Raw genomic sequence first — 7,000 nt, 5'->3', positions numbered from 1 at the left:
GAATCTAGAATCAACCACCCAATACATAGATGCAGAAAGCAGATTGGTGGTTACCAGAAAGAGGTGATGGGGTGGGGTGGGATGGGGAGGGAGGGGAATGGGTCAGAAGGAAACAAGAAGGGAGGAAGAAAGGGGGAGACAGAGAGAGAGAGGGATGGAGGAAGAGAGAGAGAGAAACAGGGAGAGAGGAAGGAAGGAGACAGATGCAGTGTAGAAAGCCCAAGGGGGGAGAAAAAGCATAGTTGGGAGCCCTAATCTTGAGTCTCAGCTCACCTTCTGTGAGTGCAGAAGGTCCCGGAACATCTATTCTGAGTACTGACCTGGCTTCCATCACAAACCAAATTCCTTTCCATGAAAGCTTCTCCCTCAGTGACAAGCATTCCTTTCCGAGAACATCTCATTTCCTACTTTGCATCTTGCTAAGTCTCAAGATCTAGTCACACGTTCACACAATGATTGCCTGGGAGCTGAACATTTTTTTAAAAACTTCTGTTTTGCTGCCGTGGGATCTTTAAGGGCTCACATGTGGCTGGGTTCATTGAACGCCTTGCGTTCTCTCAGAGCTCCAAATTAATTCGCTTCTTGAGATGAGCTCCTGCATGCGGGCTAAGTGGCTTCATTTGTGTCTGACTCTTTGTGACCCCATGGACTGCAGCACGCAAGGCCTCCCTGTCCATCACCAACTCCCAGAGCTTGCTCAAACTCATGTCCATCGAGTCGGTGATGCCATCCAACCATCTCATCCTCTGTCATCCCCTTCTCCTCCCGCCCTCAATCTTTCCCAGCATCAGGGTCTTTTCCAATGTGTCGGCTCTTCTCATCAGGTGGCCAAAGGATTGGAGCTTACGTGTATACACGGGGCCAATAGACATACAAAGGTTCTCAACATCATCAGTCATTGGAGCGAAGCAAATTAAAATGGAAGTGAGACATACAATTATCAGGAATAAGATATCTGTGCTTTGTGGTTAGTCGATCAGTCGTGTCTGACTCTTTGCGACCCCACGGGCTGTAGCCCACCAGGCTCCTCTGTCCATGGGATTCTCCAGGCAAGAATGCTGGAGTGGGTTTCATTTCCACCTCTAAGGCATCCGCTCAACCCAGGGATGGGAACCGAGTCTCTTGTATCTACGGCATTGGCAGGCGGATTCTTTACCACCAACCCACCTGGGAAGCCCAATAAAATAGCTACAAGGATATACTCTACAGCACAGGGGAAATAGCCAGTATTTTCAAATAACTTTAGAGGAAATATAACCTTTAAGAATTGTGAATCAGTATATCATACACTGGTAACTTATGTGATACTGTACATAATATTACTTCAGTTTAAAAGAAAAAATAAATTAGACAAAATGACAGTGAGATCCCACCACCCAAACACTAGAATAGACAATATTTAAAAGCCTGACAATAACAAGCAACGCATGTATATACCCGGTGGAATTCTCATGCCTTCCGGGGTGAGATATTAAATGATACTACTCATGAAAAACAGCAGTCTGGCATATGAACCAGAAATTTTACTCCTAAGTAAGGAACCAAGAAAAAAAAATGGCTGGGGGAAAAAAAGAAATTTTTTAGTACCAAAAAAAAAGAAGATTTCTGTACTAATGTTATTGCAGTTTCATGCTCAGGCCCTGGGTCAGGAAGACCCGCTGGGGAAGGGAGTAGCAACCGACTCCAGTGTTCCTGCCTGGAGAATCCCATGGACAGAGGAGCCTGGTGGGCTACAGTCCCTGGGGTCGCAAAGAGCCAGGACACGACTGAGCAACTAAGACTTTCACTTTCATGCAAATACCCAAACAGATAAATTGGTTATACAAACTATGGTCAGCACAGGCGTCACACACACACACAAAAAAACGTTTTTTATTTATTTGTTGGCTTTTTTAAAGTCTTTACTGAGTCGATGACAATGTTGATTCTGTTTGAAGTTTGGGTTTTTTTGTTTTTTTTTAATGCACGGCACCTGAGATGTTAGCTCCCCAACCAGGGATTGAACTCACATCCCCTGAATTGGAAGGCGAAGTCTTATCCGCTGGATCACCATGAGAGTCCCCCACAAACACATAGAGAGGTGTAGATTCTGCTCACAGCGGTGCATGTGTGCGAACCCATTCTTGTGTGTGACCCGGAGATCACAAGGACTGTAGCCCGTCAGGCTCCTCTGTCCATGGGACTCTCCAGGCAAGAATACTGGAGCGCGTTGCCGTTCCCTTCTCCAGGGGATCTTGTCCACCCAGGGATCCAACCCGGGCCCCTTAGGTCTCCTGCATTGGCAGATGGGTTCTCTACCACTAGCTTTTACCTGGGAAGCAAACCCATTGCACCCGTGCCTTCCAGCTTCCCACCTTCCTCCTGTCTTTCCTGCCCGACAGGCGATTAAAAAAAGCCTTTAGTCACCCTTTGATTGACCTCCCTCGGAGGTATTAAAGCTATTCTCATATCCTAAGCCCACCGGGGGGGGGGGGGGCCCTCTAATGGGATGATTAACATGCCGCAGGTGGGGGTCCGTGAACCAGGTGGAGCCTTTCCGTCCCAAATTATTACCAGTGCACGGTTCCACCTACCCGCTGTCTCCAACGAGCTTTTAAAAATTCTTAAGATGTGTCCAAAATAATGCTTCTGAGTGAAATCAGGAAAGAAAAAAAAAAAAAATGCTGGTGTTTGCCGCCACCTAGCGGCAGTGTATGACGCCACTTAACTATTTCTTGACCGTTAACTATTTCTTGACCATTAACAGAAGGAAGGCAAGAAAAAAATTTTTTAAGGTTTTGTTTTTTTTTTTTCTGACGTGGACCAAGACGAAAGAAACTGAGATGTGTCCAAAATAAAGTTTCTGAGTGAAACAGAAAACAAAAATCGCCATACTATTTTTTTTTTTTTAAAACAATCAGATACCATTTTTCAGGACCAGATGAGCAAAAATCTATTAATTAGAAATCACCCATTGAAAGAAAATGGATATCTCAGTACATGCTTAATGCACATTTATATTGCTATAACCTTTTTGCAGAACAGTACCTGAGTTAGAATTTTATTTAATTTAATTTTTTTTTTTTTTCTGAGTTAGAATTTTAAATGTGCGGTCCTTTCAGTCTAGAAATTCCACTCCTACAAATCTATTCTAGAGTAATGTTTACACATGCACACCGGAAGGCACATAGGAGGGAGTATTAATATTCATATTGAGTATTAATCTTAATATTGAGTATTAATACTGATGTGTTGTGGGTGACAAGTGGCTCAGTCGTGTCTAACTCTCTGCAACCCCATGGACTGTAGCCCACCAGGCTCCTCTGTCCACGGGATTCTGCAGGCAAGAACACTGGAGTGGAAGTGGTGTTTAAAAGACTATAGCGTGATGTATATGGAATTTAGAAAGATGGTAACGATGACCCTGTATGCGAGACAGCAAAAGAGACACAGAGGTAAAGAACAGAGTGTTGGACTCTGTGGGAGAAGGCGAGGGTGGGATGATCTGAGAGAACAGCATGGAAACATTTCTATTACCATATGTGAAACAGATCGCCAGTCCAGGTTGGGTGCATGAGGCAGGGTGCTCCGGGCTGGTGCTCTGGGATGACCCTGATGGATGGAATGGGGAGGGAGGTGGGAGGGGGGATCAGGATGGGGAACACATATGCACCCGTGGCTGATTCATGTCAATGTATGGCAAAAACCACCACAATATTGTAAAGTCATTAGCCTCCAATTAAAATAAATAATTTACTATAAAAAGACTATAGCATAATTACACTAATAATGTTTTATATTAAATCTACTATCACATCAATTGTAAGATCCATCATTAAAAAAATATATTTTATTGAGGTTAAAAAAAAAGAAAAACTTCCAGCTTTACTGATGTACAGGGGACACGTAACATTGTATACATTTCGGGTGTAGAGTGTGACCCTTTGCTACATGTATAGATTGTGCTAGGATCAACCCCAATCAAGTTGCTTCACACACCCATGACATAGTTCGCTTTTCTCTGCGTCTGTAGTGAGAACACTTGAGATCTACCATCTTTGCAAATTTCAAATGCAGAATGCAGGCGGGTGGTGGTAGTTTCATCAGGTTAGTCGTGTCTGACTCTCTGCGACCCCGTGGACTGCAGCCCGCCAGGCTCCTCTGTCCGCGGAATTCGCCAGGCAAGAATACTGGTCTCCTGCATTGGCGGGCAGGTTCTTCACCGCGAGCACCACCTGGGAAGACCCATCTGATGTATATCCACAATTCCTGTTGCCTCAGATGGTAAAGAATCTACCCGCCAATGCAGGAGACCTGGCTTCGCTCCCTGGGTGGGGAAGATCCCCTGGAGAAGGAAGTGGCAACCCACCCCAAGATTCTTGCCTGGAGAATCCCATGGACGGAGGAGCCTGGTGGGCTGCAGCCCGTGGGGTCGCAGAGAGTCGAATACAGTGGAGGGACTAACACTTTGATCTTTATCACAAGTACACATCTTCAAGCCAGGATAGTACTGACTTCAGAAGCATAGATACAAAATGTAAGCCGTTCTCTTTGGATAGAAAGTAAGTTCAAGGGCTTTATATCTCCTGGGTCCGTGTGTTCTTGGATGTCCCCCAGCCGGGCTGCCTGACGAAGCTCGTTGTCTGGGTGTGGCCTCTAGGGACCTCCTGACTGAGACGTGAAGGTCGTTTCCGAATGCTGGTGGCCGTGATACGATTTGCTTTTTGACTATCAACAGCCCCAACATGCTTCTTTTCTGCCCTCTGCCATCCCTCCGCAGAAGCAAGGCGGGGCTTCCCGTGACCTAGAAACCGGTGGGTGATGCAAAACCATTGTCTCAGACTCCTGAGATGATGCAAAGTGAAACAGGAAGGAAGAGGGCAGGGCGCGACTTTGAAAAGAATGAGACAGCCTGAGGACAAAGCCTCAACTGATTAGAGTCTAACGCATCCAGGATGGCAGCCAAGCCAACGTGACTAGACCTTGACCCTCCGTCTGCAAGCTCAATGACACGTCCAGGGGCGTCGCGACACTTCCAGGTGAGGTGAAAGTCGCTCAGTCGTGGCCGACTTTGCAACCTCATGGACCGTATAGTCCATGGGATTCTCCAGACCAGAATACTGGAGTGGCTAGCCATTTCCTTCTCTGGGGGATCTTCCCAACCCAGGGATGGAACCCAGGTCTCCCGCATTGCAGGCGGATTCTTTACCAGCTGAGCCAACAGGGAAACCCAAGAATCCTGGAGTGGGGAGCCATTTCCCTTTCCAGCAGATCTTCCCGACCCAGGAATCGAACCTGTATTGCAGGCAGATTCAAAAGCACTTCCAAGGCACTGTCAAAAGACCAAAGAGTGGGCAGGTGGCCGACTTCATGGAAATCTCCACCCTTCCCCAGAATAGTTGGAATAATCCTCCCACTCGTTAGCCTGTGGAATTACCCAGCCCACGGAAACTACCCACGCCATGTTTTGCAGCCGCTGAGCGCGCCCTCGGCGATGGCCTCCAGCCTGTCTGAGGACCGAGTTTCTCTCTGAATAAATCCACTTCTTACCTATCACTTTGGGTCTCGCTAAATTCTTTCTACGATGAGACATCACCAACCTGAGCTTCATGACGTCCTGAAACCAATGTCTGTGATCTCAGTTGGAAGACCATGGGTTTTGGCCGGGTTTGTCTCCCAAGCCACGTAGGTTCAAGTCCCCATCGGAGGTCAGTACGTTCAGTCACTCCGTAATCTCTGACTCTTTGGGACCCCATGGACTGCAGCACGCCAGGCCTCCCTGTCCATCACCGACTCCCAGAGCTTTCTCAAACTCATGTCCATTGAGTCGGTGATGCTAACTCTCTCATTTCATTCCAATCTGACGTAGACAGTTTCAAAAGGAATCCTGGGACTATGGACCAAAACAATTCTGGATGAAACTTCTCTAACCAGGGCAAGAGTGCCCACAAGGCAGGCAGTGACGGTCATGAAACTATAATCAATCTGCAGAGCAATGTTCCAGGTATGATAGTCCACGCAGGAAAGAATTGAAACTGAGGAACTCAGGAATTCACAGGATGAGATGTTTGGATGGCATCACCGACTCGACGGACATGAATCTGAGCAAACTCCAGGAGACAGTGAAGGACAGTTAGGGAAGCCTGGTGTGCTGCAGTCCATGAGGTTGCAAAGAGTCAGACATGAATGACTTACAGACTGAAAAACAACTCAGATTGGTCTTTTTTTTAAACTGAAATCACACCTAGTCTTCTCCAATAGTCACATATGGATGTGAGAGTTGGACCATAAAGAAGGCTGAGCACCAAAAGAATTGATGCTTTCGAGCTGTGGTGTTGGAGAAGACTCTTGAGAGTCCCTTGGACTGCAAGGAGATCCAACCAGTCCATCCTAAAGAAAGTCAACCCTGAATATTCATTGGAAGGACGAACACTGAAGCTCCAATGCTTTGGCCGCCTGATGTGAATAGCCGCCTCATTGGGGAAGGCCCCAAAGCTTAGGAAGACTAAAGGCAGGAGGAGAAGGGGATGACAAAGGATGAGATGGTTGGGTGGCATCACCAACTCAATGGACATGAGTTTGCGCAAACTCCGGGAGTTGGCGATGGAGGCCTGGCATGCTGCAGTCCATGGGGTCGCAAAGAGTCAGACACGACTGAATAAAAACAATGGACTCTTTCTGTTGATGGTGGCGAGAGAACGCCCTATAGATAAGCACGGGTCTCCGTGAGCACCTTCTCAGCTTACAAGGATATGACACCCTTCAGTCGGTCCTTTCCTGATTAGAAGTGTCAGACCCTGACCATCCTCTTTGTCATAGAGCCCTCTCCCCTGGCCCTTCAGTTAATGGACAGCTACATGGGCTGGTGATGTCATTGTTCCTAAACAGCCCCGGAGGCTGTGAGGGGTTCACAAATTCAATTGTGTCGATAGCATTTCCCTCCGTGTTTCCATTAACTAACGTTTAATTCTGATTGGCAGCAACACCCTTACTGAGACTAACCAGAGCTTCCTGAGTATCA

The sequence above is a fragment of the Cervus canadensis genome, chromosome X (assembly GCF_019320065.1).
Source record: "Cervus canadensis isolate Bull #8, Minnesota chromosome X, ASM1932006v1, whole genome shotgun sequence".
In the NCBI taxonomy this organism is placed as follows: Eukaryota; Metazoa; Chordata; class Mammalia; order Artiodactyla; family Cervidae; genus Cervus; species Cervus canadensis.
The sequence above is the reverse complement of the archived record's forward strand: the minus strand, read 5'-3'. Positions refer to the sequence as shown.